The sequence below is a fragment of the Haliotis asinina genome, chromosome 1 (assembly GCF_037392515.1).
Source record: "Haliotis asinina isolate JCU_RB_2024 chromosome 1, JCU_Hal_asi_v2, whole genome shotgun sequence".
Taxonomy (NCBI): domain Eukaryota; kingdom Metazoa; phylum Mollusca; class Gastropoda; order Lepetellida; family Haliotidae; genus Haliotis; species Haliotis asinina.
Genome location: NC_090280.1, coordinates 74,959,735 through 74,978,445, shown reverse-complemented (window position 1 = coordinate 74,978,445; position 18,711 = coordinate 74,959,735). Strand labels below are relative to the sequence as shown.

General features: G+C 39.7%; 1 pseudogene; it reads right to left on the bottom strand.

The window, feature by feature from the left end:
• Positions 1 to 779: 779 nt before the first annotated feature.
• On the bottom strand, positions 780 to 8,465 carry LOC137282554 (Na(+)/citrate cotransporter-like; annotated as a pseudogene).
• Positions 8,466 to 18,711: the final 10,246 nt, after the last annotated feature.

Below are 18,711 nucleotides of genomic sequence, written 5' to 3'. Positions count from 1 at the left end.
TGTCATTGCTAAACATTCACCATATAACGTGGCGTGATATAACAAAGAAGATTAACAATATGAATAATAGTTTCGAAACGGTGAATTATACACTTTGAACAGATTCCTACTAATAGATCGAGTCTAAACCAGAGAAACCAGTGGTTGAAATGGTGACCACCCATCAGCACATTTAGGACACCATGATATGTGTCAACCAAGTCAGCGTGCTTGACCACCTGCTTCCGTCTGTCGCCCCTTACGACAAGCATTGGTTGCAGAGGGCCATCTCTGCTGACAAGGAACCTGACATGGATAAGTAATGAAAGTTTTGAGAGGCAGATTGTCCCAGACACGTTATTCCTACATGTTGATCACTGGATTGTCTGGTCCAGACTCGATTATTTACAGACCGTGGCCATAAGACTGCGGCGTTAAACCTTTGATGGAATAGTCAGAGACTGTGTGATATCCGCTCCGTTAATGCAGGATCACCGCCCTCCGTAAGATCTCCATACAATGTCCATGCGATTCCTGTGCAGCCTTCATGCATGTTTCCCTCGGCCTGTACCCAACGAAATCGCACGATGCACGTAGACAATGTGAACACAAACGTCGCAAGGCGTGGTCATCCGGGATGCGTGAAAATCAGACAGAAAATCGTAGATGTGATCCAGGTAGAAATGATACAAGTATGACCTCAAACAGGTTTTACAGAGATAAGTAATTTCCATAAACTCTGAAGTGATGACGCTAGGGTGTATCAAAGGATCACGGGCAGCTGCAGCATTAGCCTAAGATTAAGTGATGTTCACCGGAAGGGTTTCGTTGTGTCTAAAGGGCTGTGGGACAACATCAAAATGGAAAATGGCGTTTCCCCATGTGGCAGTTGCCATAAGCAACAGAGGTACGGCCAAAATGTTCATCATGATTCCAGCTGTCGCCTGAAAGTAATAATGTGTGAGTGAGTTAAAATTAAGTCACATCGACAGAATTTCTGCGACAACTACAGGAGTTTAGCATACATGATTAATTAATGTTGTGATATTATTCTGACGTCAAAGGACTTTGAAATGACTAGATTATTACATATCATGATAAAACTAGCATAGCAGTCAAGATCTGTTTTACAGTATGAAACAGGCCATAGATCGCCAACGGCTGCTCACCATAGTATGGGCAATGGGGACGTTTGCTTTTGCTACAAGCGTGGACCAAAGCTGGAGTTACATGTGTTGTTCGGACGCTAAATGTAACCCAATGGTAGACATTGTCCCTTACTATTATTAGGATAGAAATATATACACTTTGAAAGACCTGGTCCTACGCAGCCTCTGTTGACAATATAAGTGTCTTACCCTGTCGGACACTTTGATGTGGCCGTAGCCAAAGACGATGGCATTTGGGGGCGTGGCAGCGGGCAACATGTATGCAAATGAAACAGAGAGGGCTGCCGGGAACATGTAGAACAACGGGTTCACTCCAGTTCCAATAGCCTGTAGAATGGAGAGCAGGGTTCGTTTAGTCCAGGAAAACATCATCTGTGAATACTTAAGTGAGTGTGAGTAAGTTTAGTTTTACGCCGCACTCAGTAATATTCCAACTATATGGCAGCAGTCTGTAAATAATCAAGTCAATCCAGTGATCAACAGCATGAGCATCGATCGGGCCAAATGGGAACCGATGACATATGCCAACCAACTCAGCGAGCCTGACCACCCGATCCTTTTAGTCGCCTCTTATGGCAAGGGTTTGCCTTTTCTACCTTTGACCTTCATGGATCTGTGAATACTTAAGGATGCATATAAAACGTCATTCGTATAAATGGTGAATGAGTTGATTCTGTAACCGCTGCAACATCATTGCGGCTGACCCCAGACATGGTCTTCACACATTGCACCCTAGTGGGGAATCGAACCACTGACCACTAGACTACCCTATCGTCCCTCGTATACAATGACATTGCTTGTCATTATTCGTATACAATCAGTCTTTCTATATTTCTTTGTAGTGGAGGTCATAGGCCCAGGCTACATTTAAGTACAGAGTGGTACATGTGTGCATATAAAGTTCAACAGACAGTAAATTGATTTACAAAATGTACAAAGGGAAATCTGACGTTATTGGCAGACGGGTGAATCTCGAACTTTCCTTCCATGGTGTACATACATAGCTAGGTTTCTTTACAATATCTGGATTGACAATTCACATTAGACTATTACATTTATGAATAGTTGGATTTGAATAGAACTTATGCAGTAAATACAAACATGTTACATTTGGAAAACATTTACAGACTAAAATAAAATGAAATTCGTACAAATGCTAAGTTTGAACATGAATATCTGGAATAGTATCAAATAAACGTCACAAAATGGAAAGCTTCCTAAAGTTCTTTGAATCGTGAATCAGTGAAATGAAATTGTTTTAAGTCATTTTATTGAATTTGTATAATGATTACATGGACACGTGTTGTAGTCACCTTTCCTAATTCCTGATGAACCGATTATGGGCTATGACGTCATTTATATTACACACTACGCCACTGACGAAAACACAAACACACACATGTAGCGTACCAGGTTGGAGAGGATCGGCATGACAAGTGTTGTTGTTGCTGTGTTGCTGGTGACCTCTGTTGTGCAGCACACAGGTGATAGATAATCAGAAGCGGCAGCCACGGATTCAGGCCCTTCATCACCTGCAGCTGAGTACCTATCCAGTAAGACGGGCCCAACTCCTGTAATTAACACAAAGTAGAACTAGTTACTTTTCTGTTTATGTAGTATCCAGAGCGAGTATGGTTTTACGCCGCTTTATGCTTTACATTCTGAAAAAACGTAGCAGGGTACACCAGAAATGACACACACTTTGTGCCCATGTGAGGAGTGAGGAATCGAACCCGCCTTTACCGTAACGAGCAACGCTTTAACATCCAGGCTTCACAAGAACATTTTATAGGTACAAGCAAACACACATGTATCTTTGACGATTACGATCCTACCTCACAGCCCTTAGAGAGAGCATTATATGTGTCCAAGCAAACAAACATGCATCTTTGACAATAACGATCCTACCTCACAGCCCTTAGCAAGAGCATTATATGTGGTCAAGCAAACAAACATGCATCTTTGACAATAAAGATCCTACCCCACAGCCCTTAGCAAGAGCATTATATGTGGCCAAGCAAACAAACATGCATCTTTGACAATAAAGATCCTACCTCACAGCTCTTAGCAAGAGCATACCCGCCTCCTAGCAAGAGAAAGAGTGCCCATGGCATCTTCTCGTGGAGGACCTTCCACGTGAGTAACCGTGTGATTGGAGCCTTGGCTTTTGCCTTCTCTTCTTCAGTCATTTCATGCGCGGTAGAAAAGGTACAGTTGAAGTATCACCATATCACCAATATGACCATTTTACTTCCTGGTGGTCATGTGCTGGCGTTTAGTACAGAGGCTACAGGCACTTTCAGAAAAAGGTGTAAAACCAACTGTTTCATTAAAATCAAACCTAAACAATCATTTTTGTTAAAACAAACTTCTTGCAAAAACTGTTATTTATTTCATGGTGGACCCCCTCTTAAATTATTAGTACGTAAGCACTTTAAGCATTTTCTGTATTTTTTACGGATAAAATCCCATTCCATCTCCAAAAACTGTTCGACTCCAAGAAGGTTTTGAAAGTTATAGCCCACATCTACCTAAAGTAGGTGTCCGTAAGTGCCTATCATTTACAATTTCAAACATACACAGATTGTTTTACAAAGATACAAAGTGTAATGGACAAGGTTCAGTGTTTCATTACCAAACTTACAGTTTTCAACTTCAAGTTACAACTTACTTATGGTCAAAGAGATCTCCCCAGCCACCAACTCCTCCGAGATCTCGCGAGACCCAGAAAATAACCTTTAGAACAAATACGACCATGACATTGGCTTGGGCGTATCTGATGACAAAGCACATTACAATGCAGTAAACATTTGCAGGAAAATATGCAGTATATTGAAATATTTTACCAGTGAGAAATCTTCTGAAATACCTGATATGTACAAGGAATACCAGAAAGCAGAATCCTTTTTTTTCGAACGGCCTTGAACTCAAGGCAAGGTAAGCATGCTGATAGCACGCTCTGGACTAGTTGACGACTTTATAGGCAAACATCTGCACCAGACCCATACGTTTCATAAGTATGGTAGTTTCTTTGCTGATTCCGATGTCATTTTATTATCTTTTTCTCAAACCCACTATAAAATGATTGTGTAACACATAACACAAAACACATATAATCCCGTGAGTAATGTGTCATTACAATAGGTTGCAGTACACATATGCGAATACATTGTGTTGGAGCAATTGCTATAACTGTACACTTCCTGCAGGAAGAAACAGAACCCGAGAGTAATAAAAAATGAAAGCTCACGTGATGGCACCAAGTTTCTTGTAATCTGTCACGATAGCATTTCTCACTTTCTGGGCCTGGATCTTTCTCAAAGGATCATCGCTCAAGCAAGTGCAGAGACCCCTGCAATATGAAAGTAAACAGGTAGACATTATTCCATTCTGAGAGGAAGTGCAGGGCATTTCCAAGTGACGAAATCTCTCCTACTTTGTGTCAAACTAGGACACCTCTTCGATGGCATGAAAGACTATCAGTTAAACAATGTTTCTGTTTTTAACTGTCACGTTCCGTATATATCATAGTCATTTAATGACCCAAAATGATGAAAAATAAAGTAAATGCTATAATGTATAGTAGTGTTTAAGGTACATTTAGTGCTGGGAGAATGGTGATGTAATAAAATACTTGATCGGTCGGATAGTTGATTTGGTGTGTAACGCTGCACTCAACAATATTCCAGCAGTATGTACATAACTGAGCCTTTACCAACCAATCCTGTGATCAACATCATGAGCATCGATCTACGCAATTTGGATGCATGACAAGTCCGTTAAGGCTGGTCCAAAATTTGTCTTCAGCACCACATGATGTCATTAGGGGCCTGTCTTGATGCATGTAATCCTATCCCAAGTGCATAGAACGATGCTCATGATGTCAATCACTGACATGTGTTGCTCAAACTCGATTATTTCCGGACGGTCGTCATGTAGATAGAAGATTGTAGAGTGCTTCGTAAATAATCAGTAATGGCCAAATATTCTTACTTGCATCTGAGGTACAGAATGTTGAGCCAGCACCAGCAGACAAAGAGGACGACAACAGACAAAGGTAATCCGTAGGCCATCCAGGAGGCAAAGTTGACGGGGGACTCAATACCACGGGCGTTGTATAGTCTGGAACAGCATGTTGTTGCCATGAATTATGATCCCATTATCGTTATAAATTGTCGTTTATACAACCTCATCAGCGGTTCGATAAACTGGATCGTTTTTAGGAAATGAGAAGCTGACGCCATGCTTTCTTCTGACCTTGGACAATAACAACTTCCCAAAACAAATACAAAACTGGCCTTGCTTAATCACTGTCTTACACGTCCATTTACTCATTAAGACTGGGAATTGTAGGTATATAACTCATTCTACACTCACTCATCTGTTGTAGGTACATATCACTCATTCTGCCTTGCTTAGTCATAGTCGTACACGCCGATTTACTGGGAATTATAGGTATATAACTCATTCTACACTCACTCATCTGTTGTAGGTACATATCACTCATTCTACACTCACTCATCTGTTTGCCCTTTGTTCCAGTTCCTGTAAGACTTGCGATGCCTCCGGATTTAGCAACGTATGCAATACATAGAGAAAGAGCCTTCTTCAAACGGGTAAACTCTGCTTCCTCAGCAATGTCTGATCCATCACTGCAACGGGGAGTTGTAAGATGAAACTTCCGTAAAATATCGCATTGTCCTTTTCATACGAATCAAATGTTGATTGAGATACATCATTATGATACGTCGCTTTTAATGTAATTCCTTGTAGATATTTCCAATTAGAAGCCTATTTCCAACGGAAGTTGCATTAATGTGGCTTAGAGGTGAATATTGTCGATGTAAGCACGGCTCTTATAATACGCTATCTTAGAATTTTATTGACTACAGTGCCTCCATTTTGTACTTTCATCGTGATGCATTTGTATGGATTTGTAAACTTAGTTAATTTTATAATGCAGTTCTAAATTACAACACATTTCTTAACTGTTTGTTGGTTTCGAGCCCAGTTCTTCTACGGACTGATTACTGGGATCGTTTCAGTTTCAAGGTCCTAATCAACGCGTAACAATACTTACTACATAATTAATTACACGGTTTGAACATTAATGAAACGATTATTATTACCAACAAACATAAGAATAACCGACTTGAACTCACCAGATGAAAGACAACATTGACAGATGGGGTTCAGCTCTAATAACATCCATATCGTGCCTCAAGATTGTCTGTTCCGTCACTCGTCAAGATTCAAAGTATTTGTATGAAACTAAATGGTCGTCTACAAATGGCCGCCATAAGACAGAACTGCTGGACGACGCCAGGCAACTGACAAACATTTAAAACTTTATTACAACTCGGGCAAACTACTGGTTCGACATGACATTAAGGCATGGTTTTACTGACCCTTATCGCGAACCCATGTTGTCAACACTGGTGTTTCATTACTTATTAGTCTCTACTCACCTTTATGCTGTCTTTTACGACCAATATTATTACTTCTGGCGAATAATCCAGATTGATTTTATCTCGTTTTTTTGTGTTGACGTAAAGTTAATATCCCAAGCAGTGCGCAACAACAGAAGACCCAAGTGTCCACTGTTTACTATACGTGATACTAGCAGATTTAAATACGTCATATATTTTATGGACAAGAACTTCGTTGTATTTTTATACGACATTTCAGGGTCAATTCTTACTCCTTAAACAGGTGAGTGATGGTGAGGCAGCAAGAATTATCTCTGAAGAGTCGTGTAAAGAATAACAGTAAGTTATATTTCTTGGGCATTTGTCATCACAGATGTTCCTTTATTTATTTATCAATATGTCATTTTTGTGTCACCTTTTTCATTTGGTCAGTAATCATAAATGATTTTCTCTGGTATTGTTGCTGACAGAAACTGTTGTGCTAAGTATTAATCACTAGAAGACACAAGAAACAAATCTCTAGAAGATACGAGAAAAAAATCACTAGAAGACACAAGAAACAAATCACTAGATGACACAAGAAAACAATCACTAGAAGATACAGGTAAAAATTCACTAGAAGACACAAGAAAAAAATCACTAGAAGACACATGAAAAAAATCACTAGAAGACACATGAAAAAAATCACTAATAGACTCAATAAGAACAGTGTCGGATGTTTACTATTCAAGACGCAGACTAGAAATATTAGCTTTGGGCTGTATTTCTTGAATATTAGCATGGAAAAGAAAAACAGATGTGCTGAAACCAACGTATATGTCTATGGTGTAAATAAATATGAAATACATAGAGAGAATGAACCAGGAATTCATAGCCACGATCATAATTTTCATACTGACGTTAGGTACTTAACCGAAACAACTGGGCCATCAGCATCTGTAACGTGGGCTGGAACTCTAGCAAGACAGGGATATCATCTTGCAATATGGTGGAACAGATTCTGGCAATAAACTTACAACGGTTGGATTTGTAACTTCTCCACTGGTGGTTCCTTTTCTTCCTTTTCAACCTTTTTGTCGTTACTTGATTCTTTTCCACTCATTTCAATTTCTGAAAAGGAAAATATGTCTCACAAATGGAAAACAAATTTGAAAGATTCCAAAGATCACAAAGAGAAATACTTTATTGACAACTGGAGAACAAGACGTTGATAGGTAATTCGATAGGGTTTTCCTCTTTAATTATCTGGCATGTACAGTTGTCTCTCGAAACACAAGTTAATATTAATCCGTTGTTGAATTAGTGATGCAAAGGGACATGAATCTATGTGAACTTTAAGAAGGAAGAGTGGTCAAGAAGGACATTTTCTGTCAGATAACTTCAGGAAATGTGTGATTCAGATTACTGCTCATCAAAAGATTTTTCGGATCAGTAAATTTGCCGAAGAATATGTATCGTATGTTTGTGTGTGCTGTGATGCAGAAAGCCATCCGACGTTCGAGTCTAGGACAGACAACACAATAATTGACATAATAAGCATCGATGTTGGGATATGACGAACATATATACACGAACCAAGTCAGCTAGCCGAACCACACAGTGCCGTCAACTGCCTCTTACGACAAGCATAGGTTCCTGCCTTCCGACTGAAGAACAGCATCTACGAGCATCCCTGGTAATTAGACCAATCTCTCATATGCTGGCTTCAGCTGTGGGAGAATGTCGGCTGACTAATACAGGTGTAGCGTACCTCCCTCGTCTTTAGACCTGTCTTTCGTATCCTTCAGCTGCATGAGAATGGCATTGGCTATTGGATCATCATAGCCGTTGTTGCAGTGTTGCTGATCCACATCGACAGAAACCATGTTGCTATCATCTAGCCAAGCATTAACCTGTTAAAAATAATAGTGTTTTCGTTGTAAGATTTTTCTTCAATGGGTTTAGGCTGCATTATTTCTGCTGATCATGATGGCGATCAACCCAGTGGTTGATACTATGAGCAGCATCCAAAAACCTTAACAAAGTCACAAAGCCAAAACTACAACGAGCAGCGATAAAGACTTATTGTGACTTGGATAAACATGCTGTCGGAACATAGTCGTTATTCGAATGTTCCGTACAGCGTCGATATTGAGTTTTTACGCAAGGGGAATTTCAGCTGGTAAACATATAGTATCTGTCAGTATATCATAAATGTGTAATATGTAAATCCTCCATCTGTAAATGGCTATTATGTCATTATGCATTTGGTCACTATTTGAAATAGATGTAGTACTGGTGGAGCATTATGAGATATTTCAGGAAAGTATTTCGTTCTACTTAAAATTTTCTTCTTCACATTGACGTGAGTCTGTTCAGAACAGGATGTGACTGTATTAAACCTCTGAAATGAACATATTTTACGGTAACAGAATGATTCATGATATATGACATGATATAACAACATATAATGAAATGGAACCCTGAGACTTTCTTCGTTTACTGATACTGTGGAAATCTAGACTTGTATATATTCGTTACGGGGTCTGTAAGACTGACTAGCAAGCTTTGTAAGTTTGGCGATTTTCGGCGATGCATTCATACAATGTTTTCAGAGTTATTTTACTATAATTGCTGATGTTATATCTCTTGTCAAATGGCAAAAATAAATAAAATAGAAAAATAAAAAATAAAAACAACAACAAAAAACAAACAAAGAAACAAACAAAAAATAATATACGGGCAAAGTTGTACACTGTAACAGTTTGTTAACAAAACAAGACTAGTTTGTATCGATTTTTGCTTAAGGACTCTGGATACACTAGTATCAAAGCACCATTGAAAGAGTGTAAATTGCTTCTACTCACATTCATGTAAGCCTTGGATATGACATTAGCCTCCACTACATTGAGGAGCGGGAACATGAAGACTGGAAGCAGCGCTGTCTCCGATTGGCAGCGGCTCGGAGATCAAGAACGCTGCCATCATTATAACAACGTAGGCACATCGTCCCTCCTGGAAAGTCACGTGCAGGTTCTGCTATTGCCCGCCTTGTAGCTGCTGGAAATCAACCTTTCCGTTAGTATATGTCTGGACCTGGGAGTCATTGCACAAATCAACCTTTGGTCTACTGCTGTCGAACGTCTATGTCGAGGTATTGGAGCTACGATTACAATTGCTCTAAGACTGTTTTGTACAACGGCACCCAGATGACTAAATCTGCTTTGCTAGTAGTTTTACGCTGCGCTGAGCAGTATTCCAGCTCCATGACAGCGTTTCATATATAATCGTGCCTGGACCAGACAAACCAGTGATCAACATTTCGAGTATCAGTTTACGCAACTGGGATACGATCACATGTGTTCATCAAGACAGCGAGCTTTGACCACCCGATTCTATTTGTCGCCTCTTACGACAAGCATGGCCTGCTGCTGATCAATTCTAACCCGGATCTTCAAGGGTACAAACTCGTTTAAATATCTAGAACAGATAACCAGATGTATTGCTTTTCATTCTGTACAGTCGCATTTTAAACTGATCAAAAATGTGCTGCTATAAATTCCGTATTGTCAAGTGAATTATGCTGCTCTACTCTCTGTACAGTAAATAATAAAGACAGTAACAGGCTAGGTATTCTCGAAACGTTCGTAGCCCTACAAACTTCTTTAGCCCATTCTTAACACATACGATCAAGTTAAAGTTAAAGTTAAAGTTAAAAATTCTTAGGGCTACGAACGTTTCGAGAATAAGGGCCCTGTTTCTTAAGGTTCTATAATACATCCCACACAATAGCCATTAAGAAGGAAGAGGAACATTACTTTACCACCAGCATTCAGTTAGGGCATAGAATGACATATCCGCTCCACACCTTTCACAATAGCTATTCAGACGATAGAATATCATCACCTTTCACATCCTTCTAAATACATATCTAGGCCATACAAAGATACATATTTCTTCACATTTCGTATAATGCTGTCTTATGTTTTACTTGATGTATTCACTGGGTGTAGTTTACGAGTTCTTCGCCATGTGGCGTCGTAGTAGGTAGGTGATGATGTCAAAGATAACGCTGATCACTTAAAGCTGAGATCGGTCAGTCACATGTGACATCTCTAGTCAAAGCTTACGAGCATAGAGCGTAGAATATACATGATTACAATGATAAATCATTCATATAACGCCTAGTATCCATCTGACTAGTTGTTCAATGGATGCTCTCATCAGATTCTGATTATTATTATTACCCCTGATAACCCAAGGTGCCCGTGAGGCGCTAGAAGGCTAGCAGTCACATGGCTTATCTCATCAGGTACCGAGTTGTTTTTTCTGCTGGGTGAACAGAAGCACTCTTGAACAAACTGACTTGCCTCAGGTGAGACCACGTGTATCACATGTGCCTCATTGTGGGGCAGGTCTGAATTTCCAGAAACTCTCAGGAGTCAAGCTGCCAAACACGGCCACCCACACAAAGGCTCCCCGCGATCGACTTTGCTTAATTTCGGTTGATGTGTGACCTCAGCTCTACGCACAAACTGTGTACACAATACATATCCCCCAACCATCCTCACAAACCCTAACGTTCCTACGGGTCTGTTTATTGATGAGATGCTTCATGACCAATTTCTAGGGCTCACTGGAAACATAATACAGGTTACATGAGACATACGTGTTTACCTGATTTGTTTACTGTGCACACAAACGGTACCATGCCGTATAAACGCTGTGCCCTTGACGTGACATTGAATGTTGGATGGAGATGGTCAGACATGAGGTACGAAAAGGATCACATCTCTACTATAATGCCTATAAACATACATAAACATACAAATCGGTCTGAATAAGCGTGGCGATCATGGGCCCTGGCTGTGCTATGGCATATTGACCTAGAAAGAATGAATACGTATTTAAACGTCTAAAAATTTAATGTTGAACCAAATGCCCCCCTTTAAGGTTAGAGCGGACTAACAGGATCGGGTGGTCAGACTCGCTCACTTCATTGACACATGTAGTCTATCCAATTGCGTAGGTCTATGCTCATGCTGTTGATCATTGGGTTGTCTGGTCCAGACGCAGTTATTTTCAGACCGCCGCTATATAGCTGGAATATTGCCGAATGTGGTGTAACACTCACTCACTCACTCGTTATCTGTTATGAATTATAACGAATTGGGAGACCTTTCAGTGATACGTCAATTCCTGATTCACAGGAGGAATTATGGCATCACTATGACCATCAGTGGTGGCGTCCAAACCTAACCAATATTATAGAAATCTCCACTGTAATCGAGCAAATCTTGATATATTTTAATGAATGTGGACTCTAGTGTCAATGCCAGGGTTTTACCATGTGGTAATTCTGAGACCGCATTTAGTACACATAACAATACGTACCACAGAAGCTGCAAATGACTAGTATAAATATGGGGTAGCCTAGTGGTTAAAGTATCCGCTTGTCACGACGACGACCCGGGTTCGATTCCCCACATGGACACAATGTGTGAACCCCATTTTTGGTGTCCCCGGTCATTATTTTGCTGAAATATTGCTAAAAGCGGCGCAAGCTTATACTCACTAACTCATTCATTCGAAGTGAACCTCCAGCATGAAGTTGACTCGCCATGTAGATACTCTTGAAAGCCCCGTAAGTATTCCTACACTGACCTCAGTATGTGTTACACGTATTGAATGTTATACCCAATATTCAAAGGTAGGCCTTTATGCTGTATGGAATAAAATATAGTATGAATGTAGTCTAAAGGAGGCGTAACAGACACAAACTGTCGACCAGTGTTTACAAACACGGTGATATGGAAGCGTATTCGTGCAACTATCCAAATTCTACCATCCATGTGGATAATACACTTGTTAACGTAGATAATATTTTCGTTCATGAGGATGATAATTTCACTATGGAAGAGTATCAGCACATCAGTCTAAAATAATTCTTACATCTATGTAAATTATTCTTTCGTCAACTTCATTTGTTGGCGATCTACAGCCTGGTTTTAAGCTGTTTGATTGCTAGTTTCGGTTTATGTCTGTGACGATCTACTTTTACTGTCTTTCGTTAACAGATATTTATACTTTACTGTTATTTATTATAAATCTATAGCTTGCTTTAGTCACGCTAAGGTCCTCAATGACACTGGAACATGCACGCAGCCATAGTCATGCTGCTTAACGGAAGTGGATGTGGGTCGTGGGATATTGAATAGGTATCAGAAAGCAGATTCTTGCTTGACAACCGTGTAAGTGTTATATCATAATATCATTAAAAAGTTGTTATCCACAAAGCATACTCTACACAATGGCAGGGGATCTGAACTTTTGAAGTCTGATAGAAAGAAAACCCACTGAGGAACGTTACAAAGACATTCATCTTGTGTATGCAGCATCATTTCACGTTATCACCACACGGAAACACGTGCACAACGTGGGAGCCTCCTACATGTGCATGGGGTGTCATTATGAATGTTGACGTTTTTCAGGCAGGTCGATAAATCACTGTAGACCATTTTTTTCCGCTAATTTTCTTGCATCTGTGAACCTGTCATACTCCAATTACCTAACAAGGGGAATAACTGAACGAACCACTTTGCTTTAAATGAAATCCATGAGGTGATTCATTCTTAAAACATCTGTTATTATTGTATCAACATTGATTCAATCCCATACATCTCCCTATTTCGACAATCGTACATTGAAAATACAGTTCCCCTATTTTTGAAGAGTATATATTCACCAATGCCAATCCAACAGCAGAATAGGCGTTGACAAAAACATGGCGTTTTCATTTTACATGTTTGTAATGAACTCGATGAACAGGCCAGATACAGGAAAACATACATTTACGTACACTAGCGTTACAGAGAAAACGTGAGAGGTGGAAGATACAACTGTCACAATAATGTGATAAATAACACTACAAGGTACTCGTACATTTACAACAAGGCATGGGTGATATGCAGGAGACCTCACTAAGGTTAGACAGCCATATCTTTGACAATGTAAACAACAACATTTCTGGTTCAGTGCACAACTAATCATCAAGCTGAGACCTATCTCTTATACTGGAGCAGCACAGGCTCAATTAGACAAGACCTTTTGTTCCTTCAGCATATTTATGACAAGTTCAACTGAGATATATAAGATAAGATAAACAAACAGTAAATAATGTTCAGCTGTTACCAGTTTGTATTTTCCGTATATTTTGTTATTAATTAAGTAATAATTATTATTGGGTCACAATGTTTAGTGTTTTGAATAATAATTATAATGGGTCACATTTCGTCTAATAGATGATCCGCATTTTCAGGATTCTCGCTGCAGGTTTTCCGGAAATTATCTGCACTTGACTTCCTGTTTGTTTACTTGCAGGTGGTTATTCTGGGGTATTCTACAGTGTTGGCGATGGCCGTAGGTGCTCGTACTTTCGGCTAGTTGCCGTGTTCTGAGCGACACAGATGCACAGATTGACACATTCACATTCATTCATTGGAGTATATGATCATCAATCTGCCAACCCCTGAGACTGCTGTCAGAGCTCGCCGTGTTACATTCTGCACGACTGTTTCTCTCTCGCACTAAGATTATTGGTGAGTATGCTATACAATATATTTTGTGATCCACTGCCTTAGATTTTGTCTCACCTGTATTGTATTTGAAATAGATATGGTGATATTGACTTGTGACTTTGTATAACGTGCTCTCATTGCCTAAATACAGTATCTGATTATTTTAAACTTGTCTTTGTTCTCTTTTGCTGGTTCACAGTGGGTTTCTTACACCTTTTGGCAGACTAAATTCTTAACCGTAACCCAACTGAAGTATATAAGAGAAGATAAACAAATAAGTAAATACGGTACTATCATGCCGTGCATATCAAGCACTGCATTTCCACAACATTTACCTAAACATAATAGTTATATCTTGAAATAAGCGTTTATCAAGGACATAACATGTAATTATTACAATTGCAATTGGGAATCGATGACGCGTGTCAACCAGGTCACCATGACCATAGTCGCCTTTTGTAGAAGCATAGGTTGCCGAGGACCTGTTCTATGCCAGATCTTCACGGGTTATAAGGGTATGTAGTTGAGTATTGATGATTCGTGAATCCACTAAGAAGTTATAACTGTGTTATAATGAAACGGATGGGAATAATGCATCAGCTTTTTAAATTGTAAAAGCCAATAAGAAACATAGTTAAATTCACACTGTAAAATACTCGGTTGTCTGGTACTAATAGGCTTTAAACAGTGGAAAGCAACGTCATTTAAAGAAAGTCTATATTGAATTATATAACGATCGTGTTTAATCTTATCTTTCTACAGATTCTCCTAAGTTGTCCCGCCCGGCCTTAATACCTAATGATCATAATCGTTACCAGTGATCATGTACATTCCTGGAACAGTGGAATGTATGTATAATAAAAACCTGTCGACGAAGGGCAGTAACAACACTAGAATATCAAAGAAGAAAAATAGTGCCCGTGGCATACAAGTGACATGCTAAAATCTCATAAAATTCCCAATAAATAGTGTAGACCCTACGGCCCTTGAGATACGATAACTACTTAAAATCCACAAATATCAGACTAAAACATTAAGATATTAAAATGTACACTGATAATTATTGTCCGGAACTAAAACTTATTATGGACATATGTTATTTTGCGGCAAAAGGCGTCACAAATCTTTCATATGTAACACAAATATAGACTGAGCTTAAGAAGACATTAATACGGAACATATCCTGCCATAAATTGTATCTGATATCTGAATAAAAGTAACACCCGGTGAGAAAGTTACTTCTTCAACTGATTTGCTGCAACAAAATTTACAAACCCTGTCTTCTAAAGGCGTTTTTGGGCGAGTATACCTGCCTTGTTCTATCAATACAAACTGGGTCATCTCAGCGCGGAACACCAATTAGGACTGTTCCCCTTCACCCATGGATGTTGCTTAATTAATCTCCGTTCTTAGAATTTATGGCCGTCTACTAAATGGATGTCTAAGTTTTGGGAGATACAGTGATATACACCTTTACACTACAAGAGCTTTGAGGCGAAGATTTGAGGCATGAAAGATGTAGCAGGCAAGGTTTCTAATGACAGTTTCATGATGAGAAGTAAATTAAATTCAGCTATATACATAAAGGCGTACCTACATGAAGTTACATTCACTAGACGATATATGCGTGCAAATAGCAGTTCGTCACCAGCTCAAGTTGTACCAGTTGCGTGATACGCTGTGCCACCACGTGACATACATTCCAAGGTGATGCCCGTGTCGAATGCACTGTCGGCCATTTAATTTCTCAAACTGCTTTAAGTTGTGGCGTGTTGTGCTTTGCATACAGCCCAGGTCACAAATCAGTTGACTTTAAGCTGCATTCGTCTCGTAGAGTCCTTGGCCGTGTTTGATACATTGACTCTTGAGTTTCCTCAGAAGTGATTCCTGAAATCTCTATGACTTCACTCCCGCCTCACAACGAAGAATTGTGACACATGTGGGTCTCACCCAGGGAAGTAAGTATGTTCATGAATTGCCTCTGTCCCACCATGCAGTGAATGGATACCCGTTGGGATAAATCCTATAACTGTTAACCTCCCACAGCGCCTCACCGACGGCATCGTTTACCGTAAGCCTGTTTGTGAATGTCTGCATACATTGCAAAATCTATGATGTTTCAGGGAATCGCGGATATTTTTCACTCTTTCACATCAAGGAAGATGAAAAAGAGAAAAATGAACAGGCCATTGACAAACTCAGGTTACATGTCACAGAAAGTGTCCGGATTGCATACTACGGACAGGGATCATATTGGCCACAAACTGAAATGGCCAGCATTCACGAAATAATCTTGCTTGATTTTATACAGACAAAATCAACAATATGAACAATACTTTACTAATGACCACGTCATAGCGTTACTTGAACACGGCTTATAACTGGGATATTGTTGAAACAACAAACAATCCAGCACGTGACCACGTCATTCATGTAGAATAATGTTACTTGAACACGGCTTATAACTGGCGTTAAACAACAAACAATCCAGCAAAGACTTGAACAAATACAGTACAGATACCAATCATCAAGATTCCGTGGTGTATATGGTCAAACGATGCAACTGCACTATTGGAATTCGTGAGTGAGTATGATCACGTGACTACCTTTCATTATGGTAGTCAAATAGTGACGTCATTCAAAATAAAAAAAAAAACATTTTGCTCCTTGTTCCCATAGGTGTTGGCCCACTTTCTCTAATCATCGGGCCAACTGGCCCAGTATTGTGAAAAACTGGATGCATCCTTGCAAGGGAAGATAAATACTAATTAGATTTGCACATTATTACCCCGCGTAACTATTTCATGTCAACAACCGTCCTCGTACCAGAAATATACTGTCCCAAAGGTGAAACGCATAGGCGATTTGTAGTTTTGAAATTCTATTCATTGCCAAATATTTTCAAACAATCGTCAAAATATGTAACAAAAGCGTTGATAACATAATTGTACTCAAATGCACAAGTAAAAAGAATCGATTTTACCTGAACATGTTGATTTTGATTTTCTTACATGGGTGAAAAAGTCATAGCCAAAACGCAACGGAATTCGACCTTCCACTTGAAGTTGTACAGCAAAGAGAATGCACTATCTGGCAATGAAAATCCAGATTACTTTGGGAAACTGGTATCCGTTTTGAAGGAGTTTCCAGGTCAAATCACAACGCCACGTCTTGAGTGAGTGAGTGAGTGAGTTAATGTTTAACGCCACATCGACAATATTTTAGCCATATCGCGACTAGAACATTTAACGCTGAAATGGAATGTACGTATAGAAAAAAACCTTTCGACGAAGGGCAGTAACACCACTAGAATATCACAGTTAGATTTAAGACTAGCGTGGAGCTAAAACTAATATCACTATACAATGGACAATACAACATAAAAACAGGCTACATATCGCCCACAACAAGTTCATGTCCTCATTACTCACTTCTATTTCCTCTATCAAGATTTATAGATGTATCGTTTCAAGGAGCCATTCCTGGTCCGCCCTTCCACCTTCATAAACAATGGACAATGACTTCTGAAACAGACTTTTACAAGCAGTGTGTACCTTGAAACTAACAACTGTGCAGAAGCTGTAGAAGATCAGTGTTATCTTTAAAGACCCATTCTACAAAAAAAAAAAATATCACCTAAAGAACCGATAAACGAGTGAACTAAACAAACGAAGTTTTACTGGAAGACGCGCTTGAGACAAAGTAGAGACCTGAAACAGGAGGACTCAGTTGTCTCAGGTAAAACGGCTGAGACCTGCACACTGAAGCTGATTTTAATTGGAAAGAACACTCGCTCATCCAAGCAAAGTCTTACTTCCTCGCTAACCCAAGTATATTTCCACAAGACATCTTTCACATGCTGCATCAAATCCATACGGGATAAGCCTCGCTGAGTTTTAGACCTGTTTACCTGTTTTACATTCGGCAATCACTGCAAGGACACCCCCTTGATTCGTGTTTGAAACCTGAACAGCTCTCACTTCTGGCAGTCAAAGACTGAGTTTAGCTTCAGCATGGATTACAGAAGCCAAACCCTACCCCGGATCTTCACGGATGATATTGTAGACAAATACGGGCAGCATAACTGCCATGGACTACTATCATGCGGACAGAATGCATCTATTTAAGTATACTATTCCGAAAAGGAAACGCATAAGCCATAAAGCTATTGCGATAATGTTGTATTTTCAAATATGTATAACTCCTCCACAAATATACTTTAGTGCATGGCGTTTTACACCAGTTTGAAAGAAGTAATGTCAATACATGTACAACCAAGGGATACATTTAGATAACAAAGAAACTGAGCGCCATGGTGACAACGTAGCACGGGCCCGACGTCGAATTCCTGGCTCTCAAACCAATCTCATCCAACCTGTTCCGTACAGTTTGACCGGATATCCTAAGAAGTCAAGGCAGCCTGGATGTTGTGCTCTCATTCGTGGCAGTACGATCACGCAAGTGTAGTCCCAGATGTACCGATCTTCGGCTACAGTGGTAACTCGAGGTCTGTGGGACGGGGACGGTCATTTGTTCTACCTGTTTGGTTGCCAAGTCCTGCAAGCCGTGATATCTCGT